This window comes from Miniopterus schreibersii, assembly GCF_964146895.1.
Source record: "Miniopterus schreibersii genome assembly, chromosome: 11".
In the NCBI taxonomy this organism is placed as follows: domain Eukaryota; kingdom Metazoa; phylum Chordata; class Mammalia; order Chiroptera; family Miniopteridae; genus Miniopterus; species Miniopterus schreibersii.
In genome coordinates this window covers 13,794,993-13,814,846 of record NC_138111.1, presented here as the reverse complement: position 1 = coordinate 13,814,846, position 19,854 = coordinate 13,794,993, and positions in this window count along the sequence as shown.

The following is a 19,854-nucleotide window of genomic DNA, read 5'->3' as shown; positions in this document are numbered from 1 at the left end:
CAAAACTGTCATTCTTGGGAGCATTTGAAATCTTGCTGCTCACCATGCCATCAGTTTGGCTCAAATCAACTCTTGTAAAAATTCTCTGCAGGTTTGTATATTCCTACGGTCAGGTCTGGGTTCCAATTCTCTTGACTTGCTAGTTGGATTAACTTAAAGTCTTCAGCCCACCTTCACCATCTAAAAACATGGTTTGTAGCCAAGGGGAGATTTAAATGAGTGCTGAGTAGGGTACCTGGCACCTTGTGACCACTCTACAAAAGACAGCTTTAATCAGACAGGACAGGGGCCTCACATAGCAGCTCCTAACACCTTTAGTCAGGAAATGAGGAGCCCCAGAGAGGAAGGCTTGTTTAAAGGAGGCAGAGACAAGTTTAAAAACTAAGTGAACATAATTCTCCATCTAAGCTTTACTCCCCATACTATAAAAACACCAAGATACCTTGAGAGAAAGTGAGCTTAGCTCCCTATGGCTCAAAGAGCTTGAATTATTTTATTTTACTATATTAGTTAGTTTCTTGGGTTGTTTGGGTTTTTTTGAGAACAAGCTTTAAAATGTCTCTGGGGTTGAAGACAGAGATATCAGGGTTCAAAACTCTCCCTACTCTCTCACTGTGTGATCTTGGGCTATGTTAGAGCCTTAGTTTGCCTTCTGGAAGAATTGGGATTATATATTGGTATGGACAGAATATTTGTGTTACCCCCAAATTCATATGCTGAAGCCCTTACTCCCAATGTGGTATTAGGAGGTTGGCCTTTGGAGGTGATTAGAATTAGATGAGGCGATGATTGTGGGGCCCCCATGATGGGATTGGTGTGTTCATAAAAAGAGGAAGAGACTAGAACTTGCTCTTTTCCATGTGAGGGACACGGGAAGAAAGCAGCCATCTGTAAGCCAAGAAGAGGGCTCTCACCAAAACCTGACCATGGTGTCACCCTGATCTCAGACTTCCAGCCTCCAACACTTGACAAAGTAAGATTCTGTTGTTTAAGCCACCTAGCGTACAGGATCTTGTTATAGCAGCCTGAGCTGACTAAGATATGCACATATCTCTATCTCCATATTTCCATATAGATATTGATATGGACATGTAATAATATCAGATTGAGACTCAAAGAGTTCAAACATCTAACCCCATAGAGACATGAAGATGTTCAATAATCACTAGTTGTAATGACCTCTTTTCTTTTCCTGTAGAAGCCAATATATGAGCTTCAGTTCCTTGTTGGCCGAATGACCTTCTTGGTTCTTGGACACCAGGATTGGATGCTTGGCAATCATTCCAGAAGCTCAGGTGTTTTGGGGTGAGGAGGGAAAACTTCAGATGAAAAATGTATTTGTATGTGCAGTTTCATTATTGTGATTATTTACCTGCACTCAGAGCAGCTGCTGGGGAGGCCAAAGCACCGGCAGGTGAGCAGGACTGGGGTGTACCGGCGTCTTCCCACCATGCATTCCCGTTCCCTGAGCATCGCTTTTGTTCATTGGAACGAAATTGCAGGAGACCGCAGCTTCCTCCACCGGGCACTGCAGCAGCAGGAGGGGTTAATGCATTGCTCCGTGAATTCTGATTTGTAAAATTTGCTTAGCAACTTATGAATATGGATGTGATTTCTGCAAACAAAAGGTTGTACGGCTCCCCATCGGGAAGACAATATTTAAGAAGGCAGTGCCGCGGCAGGACCAAAGGTGAGGCAGGAAGGTCAAGCAGAAAGGCGCTCAAAGGGTCCAGGAGGAAGCAAAAATAGATGCAGATCCAGGAAAAGGCAGGAAACAGAGGCTGCCCGGGTGTCAGACAGAGGTGGGCCCCGGGCATGCGGGAGGGAAACCAGGCTGGAGCAGAGCAGGTGAGAACCGCAAAGTGAGAGGGCAAAGCAGTTAGAAAAGGGAAGAGGGAAGGAAAAGTCAAAGCACCTTGAAGTATTAATGTCCTTGGAGAGAATGGAGAAAAAATTTCTTCTTAATGGATGGAGAAGAGAGTTGTGAACGTCTTTCCTGTGGCATTTAGAGTAATAAATATGTATAACTCTTAGGGGCTGGCTGGTGTGTGGTGTATGGAAGCACAGCTATTTTTGGCGTCTTCAATTAAAGAATGCTCAGTAGGATACAGTCAGGCTTCCTACAGGACGGATCTCATGGCCAAGGTTAAAGAATTTCTCAAGTGCTTGGAAGTCTGAGGTAGGTTCTAAGACTTGATACTTGGACTGGTCTTTAGGTATCGAAGGCATTCCCTCCGTGGTTTCATTGGCTCGTTCAGGCACTAAAATAGCATGGGGGCGTGAGAAAGGAAAGGAGACGGACACCTCTTCAGGGCCTGCTATGCCCAGGCCTTTTACATAGCCATCTAATTCATATTTCCCAGAGAATATTGTCACTGACTTTGTCTCGTCTGAATTTTTTTTTACCCAAAAGGAGAGGGGCATGATTCTGTAGCACATTTCATGCTCTCTCTAACTTATTTGTACGCACTCTGATAATGGGACAAACATCTTTCCTACTCTTACTCTATGTGGGTAATATGATGATGACTTCATCTGAAGCTCCAGGGACAGCAAATATTTAATTAGAGCATCATATACATCTGACTATAACCATCACTGGTTAGTTCAGAGATGGATGAAACACCCAATTCTCTACTCACGTTTGATCTTGGGAGTACAGTTCTTCCCAGAGATCTTTTATCTAAAAAAGCAAATACATGTTCTACTCTCTCTCTCTCTCTCTCCCTCCTTCCCTCCCTTCTTCTCTGACTACCACAGATTCTATGGCCAATACTTTTTGGAGACATTGGAGCTTACATGTCCTTTCTGAAGATTCATAATCCACATTGACATATAACGGTTTTATAAAGTTTTACCCTAAATAAATGCTTAATGCTCTTTAATCCAGCAATTCACAAATATATTTGGCCATGCCAGTTTTTTCCCCCCCAGAATACCTACTTGCACGCTTCATGATTAACATTTTACAGAACACTCTTAAGGGTCTGCTGATCTAAGGAATCTTCACAAGGATCTTATGGGGAAGGTATTATTGCTATTCTTTTATGTAAGTAAACCAAGGCTTAAAGAGGTGCCTTATGTGATCTAGGTCTCAGAGTAAATGAAAAAGTGGAGAGATGAAAAGGTAAACCCTGTGAGCATGCACAAGGCCCCCTTTCACTTAACACCCATCAGATGCATTTCCGCCACCTCTATCCAGGTGTTGGCACCTGCCTTCCAAAAACTTAACCTCTAGTTTTTTCAACATCACTCAGCAAACAGGTAAAGAAATTGAGATTTAAATTCATATCTCTAAAAAGAATGCATGCATCTTTAACAACTCTGGCTTATTGCCTCCCTGCAGGTACGATAAGAAACAATCATCTATAACTTTCATCCAATGTGAGAGATGTTCAAGGAAGATGGATAAAGATGTAGAGAGGAAGAGCTCACAGGAGGAAGTCCTCGGTCAGGCCGATCGTGATCAGGGACAAGTTCACATGGAGGTGGCTCTTGAGGGCTTTTTTGTGTTTTTTAAAAATATTTCTTTATTGATTTCAGAGAGAAGGAGAGAGAGATGGAAACATCAATGATGAGAGGGTCATGGATCGGCTGCCTCCTGCACACCCCTGACTGGGAATCGAGCCTGCAACCCAAGCATGTGCCCTGACCAGGAATCGAACCACAACCTCCTGGATCCTAGGTCTATCTATGCTCAACCACTGAGCCACACCATCTGGGCCTGAGTTAGGTTTTAAGAGATGGGTGAAACTTTGACAGATGGAGACGACCAGGGAGGAGCATGTCAGAGCCTCTGATCATCTGCATGTGCTGCTTTATTTCTGTTGAGCAATCGACACAACTTTAGAACCTGTTAAGTTCTTGGTAAACAGGTAAGTACCCAAAAGAATGGCTGGCAGAGACCAATGTCCAGACATGTCCTTAACAAAGTTTTCGTTAACCTACCTTAACCCAAGGACTTTTACAAGACTAGAGGAGAGGAGATTTTTAGATGTGTAAAAATTATTGAAAAATACCCATTTTGTATGTTCCTTGTGATGGGATGTACTCTAAGGAGGGTCTCCTGAAAGGTAGGAGTCTCCCAAACTATCTAGGGAATAATCCTAAACTCTGAGTTTTATTAGCCCAGCCAACAATACCTAAATGAATAGGAGAGATTTTTAGGATTTTCACATTAGGCTGTAGGTGTAGGTGTGTTCATAATTAGTATTTATGAGTCAGCTATATTGTGTAGATAATATTAATTCATTGTCTCAATAAGTCTCATGAAACATATGCTAATGTCAAGCCCCTACCCCCAGTTTCCTGATAAGTACATTAATCTTCAGAGATTAATTACCGTATCCAAAGCCACGAGTCAGATACAGATCTTGGATGTGAATTCAAGTTCTCCACATCCGGAGGCCTTGCTTTGAATTTTCATGCTTTATATCCTTTCCGTTGCCTCCTCCATAGGTTTCTGCAGCTGATTGGCACAGAGAGTTTCAGCCACCCCGTGAGTCATGACTTTTCAACTAGAGTTTATGCTCAGTAATGTGAAGCAAACCCTCACTGTTATTTCCAGTGACACTAGAGGTGGACAGAAGTAGGAATTAATGAAAGGTCAGGTCTATGGGACCATTAAAAAATAAATAGAATTGTATTAAACACACGTATATCCTTTGTCCATTTAAAGAGTGTACAGAAAAAAAAAAAATCAAAGGCAGTTACTTGAATGGGGTGAACAAATGGTTGTCTTAGGCTCGTGAAAGACCTGCTTAAGTAATGATGGAAAATGGTTTGTAATTATCTTATAGATTCAATGAAGCTGTGTCTTCTTAGGGGTTAATTTTTAGTCAATGCTGAAGGTAAAAAAAAACACGTGGAAAAGTTGAAGTGCCATGAGCATGGAGAGAACCCGCTCTGAGAAACTGAGGAAGATGCTCCTGGCGGAAGGACCTGTGAACTGGTACCCGCAGCAAGAGTACAGGATGGATTAGCTGGAAGTGGGACAAAGTAGGCAGAGGAGGAGAGGCTTGTTGAGGCAATCCAGGGAGAGGCCCAAGCAGAGGCAACAGGTTCCCCAAACAGAGGGTCAGAAATGGTGGTTAGAGGGCTGAGGGGAGTACAGTGGAGGCTGAACAGATACATAGCAGGCCCTGGCCAAAGGGCGTCCTGTGAGCTGCATTTGTTTTTTACTGTAGAGAAGTAGCAATATCTCGAGTTGTAAGCAGAGGAGTGACTTTTGCATTTTAAAAAGGTCCCTCTGGCTGCAGATGAGAACTATTACAGGAGAGTTGGAGTGGGGGCAGGAAGGCTGGGAAGGAAGCTCTTCCAGGAGTGGGGTGGGGGGTAGAGAGTGAGGGGAGGGCCTGGTGGCCTGAACTGGGCGGTGTCAGAGGAGCTGAAGGGAAGTTGGTGGATCTCAGACGCGAAATTAACATAAGGAAGACTGATTGACTTGGGGATTGAGGAGAGGCTAAAGAAATGCAGAGCCAGTCGCCTGGGATCCAAGTCTAGGGCTGCAGGCAACGTGACAAGGACTGCTGGAGCCGGGGACTCGTTCTTAATTTAGACCTTCCCTATATCTGGGCAATGAGCAGTGAGCACCGGGACTAAAGATACAGAAACTGGTTAGGAAATGAGGCCATTTCCCAAGTTCTGCAGAGGTATTTTGGATGCTGGACTTGTGGGACCCTGTGGAGGAGGGTGTGTGTGTGTGTGCGCGCGCGCGCGCGCGTGTGTGTGTGTGTGTGTGTGTGTGTGTGAGAGAGAGAGAGAGAGAGAGAGAGAGAGAGAGAGAGAGAGAGTGAGAGAGAGAGAGAGAGAATTAACTTTTTTCTCCTGCCCCAATTTCTATGAGCTGCTCTATCTTTTGTGCTCTTTGCCAAGAGGAAAGAAAACAGATTGTTCTTGCTCAGAGCATTCAGCTGACTCAACTGGTGCCAAACCAAAAAAAAGGAAGGAAAAAAAGCCCAAGCACATAAGAATTGCTCATGTGTACACAGCACTTTACAGTTTACACAGGGCTCTACATTACACCCATCAAACTGTAAACCCTGTGACGCAAGCATCCTACTATTAATTTAACTTCAATTTGAAAGACAAAATAAAAAATGACCTGAGAGGTTAAATGACTGGGGGGGAGCCTTACAATATACTTGCATCAACTAGATGTGACCTTAGTTTCTCCTTTCACTGGTTGTATCAGCCTTGACTTCACCCCGAAGGGGGCACCTATGATATGAAGAGCTGTGTAAGGGCTTTTCCCATTCACAAAGCCTTTTTACGCTAGGAGCTGACTTTCATCATCACAAGACTCAAGGTCTCATCCTCATTTCAGATGAGAAAACAGAGGATCTCAGGGGCCCAACATCAAACAGCCTGCAAGTGGCAGAGTTGGAATCTAAACCCATTTTTTCTTCTTTTGCCCTTTGCCTCCCCCCAGGACTACTGTCAAGCTAAGAGGCATGGGACCTCAGGTCCAGAGAGAGATTTAAATATTTCAAATATGATGGGTGTTGAGGTCGGTGTCACGGGTCTCCTAACTGGAGATCACTGGGATTCCGTCTCTAACAACAGAGCGGTGAGTCAGCCAACTCAGGCCCCACGGGGAGGTCTCCGTTACCATCTCCAACGGCAACAGTTCAAGGCCCACTCCAAGCACACCACTCTTCCCTGCCAACTGGCAGGCACTGACCACCCAGAGCCTGCTGGCTTCTAGATCCAGCCCTCGGAAACAATCAAGTTAGGTCAACTTCCCAAGTCAGGCTAAGGCAAAGAGGTGATGGATAAGGGGAAGGACATAGAGCAGTGCTAAAAACTTTCTGTTGGGTCATGAAACGAAGGCTTCTGAGGACGTGCTGGCAGATGCAGGCATGAACATTTATTTCATAACCCAGTGATGCAGGAGATAATGGCACTTGGCATTGGAAGAAATATACTCAGAGAGGTTATACTGCTGGTCCAAGGTCACACAGCTAGTGAGTGTTAGAGCTAGGATTAGATCTCCCATCTCTCCAGTGCTAAGGCCATGCTCTTCTCACATTTCCATTCTTCATATTTCCTCATCTCTATTGTTTTAAGACTCTATGGGGAGTATTCCTGGTCTCATTTCTGTTTCTCTCTCAAGGCAAAGATCAAGATCCACCTGATCTTTAAAGCTCCCTCTTTCCCCTCAGGTGAACTTATAGGCAAATAACAGAATCCCAGAACTGAGAAAGCCAGGAGGACACATTGAAAAAACCCCCACAGCTGCTGAGCCGCAAATATCGGTTGTTTTTCTATCACCTTGCTTGTGGAGGCTGGAAACAGACTTCTGTTGATTATGTTAATGAATCCTCTGTGGCTCTCCATTGCTTATGTGTAATGAAGGTGGCTTTTTAAAAAATACCTCCTTCCAGAGTTTGGGAAAACTAAAGTGTTTGTTTGGATGGGTCATAGCTAATAACAGAAAATATGGCAAGTGCTTCCAAAAGAACTGCAAGAAATGAGCTCTCTGATGGCCCAAGGAAGGTATTGAAAGAGAATCCAAAGCACTGCAGGGGGTGCACGGGGTTCAGGATAAGGGAGGCGATGGTCCTGTTCTCTCCCAGTCAACCTATTGTGAGATATCCCCAGTACCACAGCTTTGGAAGAATTATGACAATTGGATTGGGCCCAAACAAGTGTTCCTATATAACAAAAGAGCTGGAATGATTCCTTACAGAGTTTGTTAAAATGAATGAACTCCTCTGGGCCTCATTTCAAAAATGAACAGATTCAACGCAATTGGTGTTTCTCAGCTGAACTTCTTTACTTGTAAGTTGTTGGTTATTTGTTCATTTAAAGAGCCTGATGTGGAGTAATCAATCTCAGATCACTTTGAGGATCTGCACCTCAAATATGCACCAATCACCTACGATGTGCTTGATGCAATTCCAGATGCTTGGATGACCTCAGTGAACGTGGGTCTCAGTTTCACAGAGCTCACATTCTAGTTGTGTGGGATAACATGAGCAAGTAAAGCAAGGTATGGAGAACATAGCTTCAGGTTGTGATGGGGATGCCAAGGAAATGAACCCGGATACTGAGGGTAAGGTGACAAACAGTGATTGATAAAGTTAAGCATTTGGTACCCAGAAGGTGATATTTAAGATCTGAATGACCAGAAGAAACCACAGCAGCAACAGACCCATGACAGGGCATTCCAGGCAGAGGCAACGGCTGGTGCAAATTTCCGGAGTCAAGAATCACTTTGGGCCCAGCTGGCATGTCTCAGCGGTTGACCATTGACCTAGGATCCAGGAAATCTAGGTTCGATTCTCAATCAGGGCACATGCCCGGGTTGTGGGCTCGATCCCCAGCAGGGAGTGTGCAGGAGGCAGCCTGTCAATGACTCTCTCATCATTGATGTTTCTCTCTCTCCCTCTCCCTTCCTCTCTCTGAAATCAATAAAGGCATATATATTTTTTAAAAAGAGTCACTTTGGGGTGTTCTTGGAAAGAAGGCTGAGTAGCTATGGTTCAGGGAGCTAGGGGGAGATGGGTAGAAGATGGGGCCAGAGAATAAGCTGGGGTCAGACCATGCAGGACCTGGTAATGAGAATGGATTTTATTCCAAGTGCCATGGAGGAAGCCTTTGGAGGGTTTTCAAGAAATCAGTGACGTGATCCTTGTGAGTGTTCCCTGCCACTGAGTCAGTTCTGACTCCCGGCAACCCTCTGAATGCGTGACGTCCACAGTGTCCTGTCCGCAGCAGCCCAGCTCAGCTCTGCAGACTCCTGCCTGTGGCTTCTTCAGTGGAGCCGGTCCATCTCGTAGTTAGTCTCCCTCTTTCCCCGCTGCCTCCTATTTTCCCAGCAGTACTGTCTTTTCCAAAGAACTCTGCCTTCTAATGAATGTGCTCGAAGTAGGACAGCTTCAGTTTTGTCATTTTTGCCTCCAGCAATGCTTCAGGCTTAATTTGCTCTAGGATCCACTTGTTCATCTTTCTGGTGGTCCAGGGTATCCATAGAGCTCTCTTCCAATACTTTATTTCAAATGAATCAAGGGTGTTTTTTCCCTATCAGCCTTCTTCAGCGTCCAACTCTCACATCCATATATAGTAACTGGGAAATGTGAGGGTGTGGATGAACTTGGCCTTGGTTTCTAATGACACATCTTTTCTCTTGATGATCTTTCTTTCTCTTTCTTTCTTTCTTTCTTTCTTTCTTTCTTTCTTTCTTTCTTTCTTTCTTTCTTTCTTTCTTTCTTTCTTTCTCTCTCTCTCTCTCTCTCTCTCTCTCTCTCTCTCTCTCTCTTTCTTTCTTTCTTTCTTTCTTTCTTCTTTCTTCCCTCCCTCCCTCCCTCCTTTCTTTCTCTCTCTCTCTCTCTCTCTCTTTCTCTCTTTTTTTCTTTTTCTTTAAATATATCTGTGTTTGTTTCAGAGAGAGGAAGGGAGAGGAAGAGAGAGAAACAGAAACATAAATGAGCAGAGTCATTGACCGGCTGCCTCCTGCACGCCCTCCGCTGGGGATTGAGCCTGAAATCCCAGCATGTGTCCTGATCGGGAATCGAACCTCGATCTCCTGGATCCAAGGTCGATGGTCAACCGCTGAGCCACACAGGCCGGGTTGATCTTTCTATTTCTTCCACTGCTGCCCTTCCTAGTCTCAGCCTTCTTTTGATCTTTATGACTAAGACATCAAAGAATGACCTCTATGTAATGAGAAACATGGACCCTGTCTATAATATCATATGTGTAATTACAAAGTAGACTGTTCTAGAGGCTCCCAGCTCTCCTCAAGTCCCATTCACGTTCCTCCTCAATTTCATAGAATGACCTAGTTCTCACACTAACATATTTGAGAGAATTAGGATCATTTAGCTAAATGGCAATAATTAACAACAATCTCTGGTAATCACTCAGCAAAGGAGAGTTTGCATTTATCAAAAGGGATATGGCTGTTTGACCTGCAGGTTCCTGTTTCCCACCCCTCACGCCGCCCCGCCCCACCCCTTGCAACATTATTGTGTTTAGAGTTTACTACTGGGTGGGAAGACAAAAGTCCTACCAAGGACAGAAGTTCACAGTGACAGGGAGGGAGTATATATCGCCTTACATTCAAGTCTTCACTTTCTTACCTTCTCTGCCCTGAAACATTTCCAAATGCTTGTTTACTGTTTATTTGCAAATATATTTTATTAATCGAAGCTTCTAAAGTGTTGTATCCCTGCCTGGTTTATATTTAGATGGCACCTTGGCTCTCCCACTAGGTGAAAACATTTCAAAAGTAAGGACTATGTTTTCTAGTTTATTGCATTCTACATAGTGCCTGTGTTACGGGCTGGGTTTTGTCCACCCCAAATTCATATGGTGCAGTTCTAGCTCCCAGTACTTCAGAATGTAATTGTATTTAGACATAGGGTTTTTAAAGAGATAATTAAGGTGAAATGAGGCCATATAAATGGCCCTAGTCCAATACAACTGATGTCTTTATAAGAAGAAGAGATCGGAAAAGACGTGAGTGTGTCCAGAGGAAAGACCATGTGGTGACAAAGGGCAAGGGTGACCATCTGCAACCCAAGGAGAGAGGCATCAGAAGAAACCAACCCTGCTGACACTTTGATCTTCAATTTCCAGCCTCCAAAACTGTGAGAAGATAGATTTCTGTTGTTTAGGCCACCCAGTCTGTGGTAATTTTGTTATGGCATCCCTAGCAACTAACACAGCCTACGTGCCACAATATATATGATTTTCTGCCTCCCCTACTAAATTGTGAGCCCCTCAAGGCCAGCAGCTGGTAAGCTTTGTGCCCAAGGTTCCCAGCACTAGGCTCAGCACTAGGTGGATAAATCTAAACATTCACAAAAATGGCAGGTCCAGAGAGCTAAAGCGATTTTCCCAGTTCACTACATACCAGCATAAGAGCTTGACTACTCCCTGCTCTGTTTTCGAGAAATCTCAGAGATGGTCATGAGTGTAAGGCTAGGTAACAGCACTGAGGGTTTAGGGCACACTGAGAACAGCTAGCAGGAGAAGCTCGAACCCATTTAAGGGGACAAGTGATTAGGCGACAACAGCCAGGCTCACCCATGCTGGAATGAGCAGGCTTGAAGGAGACTGCCCTGTCCCCGACATGGCAGACAGGGACAGTCAGCCCCTCTCTCTCTCCACACCAGACCTGTCCCTCTCCACCCACTTCCTAGCTCTCTCCAAAGGCAGGAAGAGTTGTTCATCCGATTGGTCAAGTCTGAGTCACTAATTGAGCTGCCATTAATAGCAGACAGGATAATTGTGCTTTCGGAAAGCAGGAACCAGATATTAGCGTCTATCTTGCATGCCCTTTCTGCAGAAAGCACAAGCTTCAGGGTTCCCCTGGGAACCGGCTAGGAATTCCCCCCAGGCCGGCCTGAGTGAGCTAGCACGAGTGAGATGCAAGGAGCAGGAGGATGGTGACTTAAGCTCCGAAGCTTCCCGGCAACTCCAGCTCCGCTTTTTGCTCTGCTATTGGAAACACATGCATATTCACACGAAATGGGGAATTAGATTAGCATGCATTCACAGCTCCTTGTTTATCTTCCAAACACAGTGGGTGGGAGAGGGACATATTTCAGGTCCCCGTAGTCGTTATAAACCCCTCTTTAACTACCCTGTCACCCCGCAGCCTCAAGCCCTCCCACCATCGCGGAGCTGCGTGGTGTTTGCACAGAGACAGTTGGGCTGCACGTCTGTGGGCGTTTAAGATCCTGTGAATTACGCAGATCCTGGCTCTTGTATCATCAATTATTCTGGTCCTTTGTGTGGGCCTGCGTGGGCCGCAGCGTGTGATTTCTGGTTCTCACCCTGCAGGGACTCTTAGCAGCCTAACCTTTTGAGTCACTTCTTTACTGAATCACTTTTCTTAATTCGTAATGCCCCAGCCCCCCGCTTTCTCCTCTCCGCGCCCGCTCGGCTGGCACCCTGATTCCTAACCTGCGCAGCTGCCCCTCAGGCCCCCTTCTCCCTCTCAAGTGTGAAGTTCACCGCCCAAAAGCCAAACCAAGTGTGACTTTTCTCCCGTAAGTTTCCTAATCATTTTAAAGTGCTGATTTATTTCCCAAAATAATGGGGACAGTGCAATATTCTAAAAGGTTAGTGAGGAAAGGAAAACTTTCCTTGCTTTGAGCATTGAGTTCACTTTGACTTTTAAAATTTAAACAAACAAACAAACAAAAATATATATATATACACAGTTGTGAGTATGTGGAACAAAGTTTATCCTCGTATTATTATTTATTAATTATTGTATTATTTTCCATATGAACTGTAAACCTAGTTTTGCCCCACCCTGTATATACACATATACATATATGCACACACATATTTATCTTTCATAAAGAATAGTGTTCATAATAAAAAACTTAGTTACTGAAGATAGAACAAAAGAAAATAAACTGCCTAACGGTATGCACAGATATAGATGCAGTTTGGTTTCCCAGCCTGCTGGCAGCAGTGCCCTCCTGAGGTCAGCTGCTCGGAAGCACTCGGTTCCCACTCTAATCAAGATCCGGTGGCACTTATGCAGGATGTGCTGCCAGGTCGTTCTGCTGCTGCGGCTTCATTTCTATAGTTCCCCAAAGCCCAAATAATGTCAACTTCTCTAAAAGCTGGAATCCAGGAAGAGCAGGAGCAGGTCCTCGGAAATGCACCGGGTCCCTTCCTGTATGTGTTTGGGGATCACGCTGCATGTGGTCTGGTTCGGGCTTTACTTCCCTCATCAATGTAAGTCTTTGCCAAGTCATGGGATTGAACATCTGCCTCCATATTTAATTATAATTGTCATCCTTTCTTTACCTGTAAGTTTCTCTGTTGGAATATGCAAATATCAAATAATAATGAAATATTGCATTGAAATAGCATTTGTCTCCAAAGACCCCCTAAGGGCATCACACAGTGGAATCTATATTTAGAACCTGTCTACAAGGCCACCTTCTTGGCTAATGCGCTCCAGGAGCATTTTAATTTACATATATTTGGGACTTTCCCAGATAAAGTTATTGATTTCTAATATAATTCCACTTGATTAGAGACTATACTCTGTAAGATAGCTATCTTTTAAAATTTATTGAGACCTATTTAATAGTGCAGCAGATGGTCTATCTTGATGATCACTTTATGTACACTAGAAAAGTTTGCATGCTCTGTAGTTTCTGGGTGTCATGTGGTAAAATTGTCATTCACATCAATGTGGTTGACAGTGTTTTCAGAGCTACATCCTTACCGATTTTTTTTAACCTAACAATTATTTTTCAATGTTTTCTTTTAAATTTTATTTTTTAATTACATATTACTTTTAATATTATTTTGTATTAGTTTCAGGTGTACAACAAAGTCATGACATAATTTACCAAGTGTAGCTAGCTACCTATCATTGAAGAGGAGTATTAATATCTTTCATAATGATTGCAGCTCCCTCTCTTTTTAAAAAAATTCTGTAAGTTTTGTTTGATGTATTTTAAAACCTTCAAGGAGATTGTGGACTTCTCTCTTTTCCCCTTTAATTCAGTCAGTTTTACTCCATGTACTTTGAAATTATCTAATTGGGCATCTATACTTTTATTATTACTATGTCTTTCAAAGGAGTTGAGCCTTTTTCTATATTAACAGCTGCTATTTATCTCTCACTATACTCCCTGCTTGCAATGGGAAATAGCCTTACTAATAATTGCTTCAGGTTAAGGATCAGCAGTAGATGCCAAAATCAGTATGTGAAAGTTTGACGAGATACAATATTGACCTAGTCTCAAAGAATCTCCCAAGGAGATACTTATTAATGACAAATACAAAAATAGTAACTTTATAGGGGAAACCTGTCAGACACCACCATGATCAAATGAGCAAAGTTAATTACCAGAAATCAGACAAATAGACACCATTTTTCCCCTAATAATTTGCAGAGCCAAGGCCGATGTTGCTCCCAAGGTCCTCCTGCCCAAAATGCATAACCTGAGCCTGATCATGAGGGAACACGGGACAGGCCCAATTTGAGGACCATTCTACAAAAACACCTGTGGTTTTTCCAAAACCTCAAGGTCATAAAGGACAGAGACAGAGCAACCATTCCACATTAAAGGGAAGCAAAGGGACATAACTAAGTACAACATTTAATCTTGAATTAAATTCTGAACTCAAAGAAAAACTTACCTTGCTATATAGCAGACCTTAGCAGAACAATTGGGAACATTAAACAGGACGTCTAGGTCAGATAATAATTTGGTAACAATGTTAATCTCCTAATTTTGAGAGTTGTACTCATATTTATGTGAGCGATTATCCTGGTTTGGGGGAAAACACACAATGAAATATTTACATGTAGAAGAGAATTATGGACGCAGGAAAAAATGACCTGCAGGCTTGGGTGTGTGTGTACAGCTCTTAACACGGGTAAAAAGAGAAAGGGAGAGGGAAGGGAGAGAAAGAGAGATATGGGGAGAGAATGATGCTGAGCAATGTGGTAAAATATTAACATTTGGGGAATCTGGGCGCAGAATATATAGAAATTCTTTATTTTACAATTTTTCCATGCATCTGAATCATTTTAAAATAAAAACCCTTGTCTTGCAGTACATTTTTCTATCTGATATTAATACAGTAACTCCAGCTTTCTTCATCTTCATGTTTGCACGGCCTTTCCCCTATTATTTAATTTTCCAAGTATCTGTGGCTTCATGTCTAAAATACCACACTAATTGTACTATGTCTTGCTTTTTTACTTAGTGGACAATCAGCCTTTTAATTGTAATGTTGAGTTCATTTAGATTTAATATTATTATTCACATAGTTGGATTTAGGGCTACATTTTTTTTATTACTTTGCTATTTGTCCTTTCCTGCTTTCACTTGGGTTAATCAAATATTTTCGAGCATTTAATTATTATTCCTCTGCTGGCTTTTCAGCTATACCTCTTCACTACTTTTTTTAAATGGTTGCCTTAGGGATTGCAATATGCATCTTTGAGTTATTACAGTCTACTTAGAGCTAATGTCACTGTTTCCAAAGGTGAAAGAACCTCGCAACAGTCGAGTTCTATCACCATCCCTATTTTTAATGATGCTGCATATCTTAATGCAATATAAATGTAGTGTTATAATTTTTGCTCTAAAGAGCCATGTGCATTTTAAATATGCTAAGAAAATAAAAAATTATCTTTGGTGTTTATCCTTCTGCTTACCACTCCTGGCACTTGTTACTGCTTTCTGTAGCTCTCTCAATGTCCTTTAGCATTTCTTGTAATTCCAGCCTTCTGAAGACAAATTATCTCAATTTTTTTAAAAAAAATAAAAAAACACCTTAATTTTGTGTTCATTTTCCATGGACATTTTTGCAGGCTATGGATTGTTAGGTTGACAGTTTTCCACTCCTATGGAAAGCTCTTTAAAGATGCCATTTAATTGTCTTCTTTCCTCCATTGATTCTGATGAGAAATCAGCTCTTATTTCCCATTTACACCCTTGATTTACTGTATCTAATGTGTCATTTTCTTTAGATTCGTTCAATATTCTCTTTTAATTTGTGGTTTCTTGACTAAATGTTCTTAGGTGTCATTTTCTTTATTTTTATCCTTTTGGGTGCTCATTTATATTCTTGTATCTGTAACTTTGTTTTCCACAAACTTGGGGACAATGTAACCATCATTTCATCCATTGCTTTTCTGTCCCATTATCTCCCCCCTATTTCTGGGGCTTCAGTTATATGGACGTTGTAGTGATTGCTCTTGCCCTACAAGTCACTGAGGTTTTGACTTTTTTTCAGGCTTTTAATTTTACTTCTGCTTTATTTTTTATAATTTCTATTATTATGTCTTCAAGTTCACTGATCTCTTTTCCGGCTGTCTCCAATCTGCTGTGAAGCCAAGTCAGTGAAATTTTATTTTAGATATATTTTTTAAATTTCTAAAATGTCCACTTTGGTTTTTCTTTAGTTTCTGTTTTGTCTGCTGATGATTCACTTATTATGGCCGTACATTTCCTTAAGTCCTTGATTATTTATAATAGCTGCTTTCAGGTACTTTTCATTTTTGCTGATTTCAATAACTGGTTATCTCAGGCTAGTTTGCTGGTTTGGGGCCGCATTACCTCTTTACATAACTAGTAATATTTTTGTTATGATTATAGACTGGACATTATGGACACTACACTGTTGCGGCGATGGATTTTGGTGTTCTCCTTTAGAGAGCATTAAATTGTATTTTTTATTTTCCAGAAAGGCATTTGATTTGCTTTAGAAAAATTCTAGCTGTGTCACTCCTGTGAATTTGCCACCCAGCATTTGCTTGAGTACCTTTTGCGATGGTTATCTCACTACCTCCTTGAAGAACCCTACCTACTAAACACTGACAGCTCTATTAAAAACATCTTTCTCTATATTCAACCATAATACACTGTCTTTGTAATTTCACCCCAAAACCACAGAGACAAGTCTATTGCCTTTTTAAGTGACAGCCAGAATTTTCTGGGAGAGGCTTTCATACCTTTCGTCAGATGCGCAAAGGTCTCAGTGCTGTCAGCACCTCACAGCGTCATCACTAGAACCCTCTTGCTTGTCTGGGTCATTGGAGATGCTACAAATAGGGCTTAAGAGGAAAGACTCTGTCCGGCTTCGAATCCTAACTCTACCCCACGACCCTGGACAAATCACTTACCCCTCTGTGTCTCAGTTTCCTCACCTACAGAATAAGTTACTGGCAGAGCCTGTTTAAACGTTCCCACATTCACAATCCCATCAACCCTTTCATTGGGAGAACAGCCTTTATGTGCTCTCAGGCTAATTGCAGCCCACCCCAGGGCTTCGCCAATGGAGTGGGGTACCACAGTTCGTGGGGCTCCCATGTCAAGGAGTCTAGAAACTTCCCTTTCCCACCTCCTGACCATTTACCCACTACTGGGTCCCCAGTGAGGGGCCTAGTCACAGATCTACTAAATTAGAATCACGGTGTGAGCCCCGGGAATCTATTTCTTTGAAAGCCCCCTAACCTTCCCTCCCGCCTCCCCCCCCCGCCCACCAAGAAGATTCCGAAACATCCCAGTAGCACGTCATGAAGCGCTGATTAGGAAACTGAGGCCAGACTCTCCTTCAGAACCAGGCTGCTGTGAAAGCAAGTGATTCCACGTAAAGCAGGGCCCAGAGCCCCTTGGGTGCCGACGGGCACGTGAAGGACAAGGGGAAGAGGCTTCGCTCTGTTCGCGGATGAGGAATGCAAAGGCTGGCCCGGCCCCAAACCTGTTCTCTGACTTCACAGCTGGTGCTTTCCCGACACACTTACCTAATGACTGTTTCCTTGCCCTTGGAGGCTGGGCCTCTATTATCTGCTTCAGAATCTAGGCTGACGAATGACCCGTCTAGATTTTGCCCTTTACGAGAGTCATTATTATCTCAGTTTATCTCTCTTTAAAATCGGTGCAGCCCTGACCTTAAAGAATTGGGATGCTGTGAAGTTTAATTAATGTCACCGGAATCCTCGGATGCCTCTGGATAAAAGGTACTGTGCTAATGCAAAGTATTACTGTTATTACGATTCGCCGGTGGCCAGGCTCGGGGCCCCTGCTGGGCTGTGCACAATGTTTGCATTTGGAAGAAACAGGCTGGGCAGCAAGCACATCAGCTGCTGCTTGGAAACCCACGCTGACCTGAGGCTTGCCCATTCCTTGCGTCTGAGCATCAAACCCATCGCACATCCCTGGGGGGCGGCTCAGAAGTTCCCACAGCTCCCAGAGGAAGGTTGTGGGCTAAAGAGGAATGAGCCCCAGCCTCAGAGGTGAGTAATGGTGACCGTGGACCCTGGGCCTCCCACTGACTAACTACAGATCACTCTTTCGCCTCCTCTTGGAATAATGGAGCCAATGCCTATTTTTGACAGAGTTCGGAGAGTAAATGAGGTAACATATGCAAACTACTTTCTATAGCATGTGATGCTTAGTGAAAGCTGCCTAAAGGATGGATGCCAGAGAAAGGAACTGATGCGAGAACAAAATCCTAGGCCACGCCCACTGTGTGACGGCTGTATTGCTACATTGAAACAATCAAGAACATCACTTTTAGCTAAGGACATTTTGAAACAAAAGAAATGCAGGCGTGTTTATGAGCTTATTCTGTTTAGAGCCACACCCTGCGACTTCCACTGTCTTCATTTCACAGATACTCTCGACACTCACAGACACGCTCGAGGTCACACGGTCATCAAGGGTGAAGGTGTGACCAGTGTCCTCTTTGCCACGGGACAGCTGCCTATCACATCCACACAGTGGGCAGAACGTGTGAGATTAATGGTCACATGTGTTGTTTTGTTTTTAATCCCAACATATGATAAAAAGTTACTTGTGAGAATTTTAAGGAAGTAAAGTGTCATTTGCACATCTCAATGTTAATTTTATTCTTTTACTCCCAAAACGGTGCTGCAAAAATAAAAGAGGCCATTATAATTCCCAACTTATTGACATGGAAACTGAGGCCCAAAGAGCATTCACACCAAGAGAGTAACCAAATTAACATTATTTATATAGAGATCAAATGCTTCTTGGGGGTTTATAGACATTCTGCTTCCCTGTTTTATTCCCAATCTTATCAAAATCCCAGGGCAGCATTCCCTAAAGGCTGCGCATTGGGCAGGACATTAATGTGAAAACAAGCTCTCCTCTTTATGGTGGAAGTAGTCACCTTCCACCTAAAGTGCAAGAGGCCCTGGCACATAAATAGTCTCTCACAACAGTCATGGGAGCTCCTAGGTGGGAAAATTTGTGCTGGAGATAGTTAAGCCTCAGTTTCCCTGGTCTCCTGCTCTGTCCTCAGCAGCAGGAACATAGCATCTGCTGGGCTGAGTAACAGCCTCCCTCCTTGTGCCCCTTCACAAGCAGGGATGGCCCCAGGGTCCCCAGAGGGCCGGGCCCTGCAGGGCAGGCACAGTTGAGCCGGAGACAGGATGAATTTCACCGAGGTCTAGGGTTTTATCTGCTTTCTTCCATCCTGATTTATTTCATAGCTAATGACTCTCTGGACTTGGTGATGTATGATGCTCTGTCAGGGACAAAAAAAATTGAACTTTGACTAATTAAATACAACATCTTCATGCAGTGAAAGGTTTCGCAAACGAATGTAACTCACATGGAATTATGTTGGCAGGAGAGTCCCATGGAAAAAGCTTCTAAAGACAAGGGAGCAAAGACAGGGAGACCAGGAAAGGAGAGAGGGAGGGAGATTTCAAGGGGCATGGAAAGAAGAGAGTGACATGTGTATATTTAGAAAGTTAAAGAGAGACATACAGAGAAACTGACTGAGCTGGAGACAGAGACTCAAGGACAAAAGTCCAAAGGGCAGAGATATAGACACCCTCAGATGCACGTTTGGTTCTTTTAGTGAGTAGGCTCATATGGGTATTCAATAATATTATGCAGACATTTTGAATACTTATCTCAAATAAAGATATCTGCTATTTATTTGTTTACTCAATAGATGCACGTATTGAGCACCTTCTCTGTGTAAGGTACTGTGCTAGAACCTGGGGACACAAAGAGCAAAACCTGTGGGAATCTAATTAGAAAGACATTCATGAAACAGGAAGAATAGAAATAAATATCCAATCTCAATGTTGCAATTACAGTGATGGATAAATCCCTGGTGGCTGAAAGGCATGTTTTCAAGTGTGATGTAAGTAGCAAGAAATAACAGAAGCATAAAAGTCTACTTTTCTCTTCATACAGTTTTAAGGTTCATGGAAGTGGGGGGAGGGGTTGGACTAAGCTCACAGAGGAAAATGTATCTAGAAGCGACACCCATTACCTAAGTGGGATTTCAACAAATTATACATTTTTGTTCAGAAACTAAACCAATGTGGAATAGTTCCAACATGTAGAAAGGATAGAAATTGCTACAATGGCC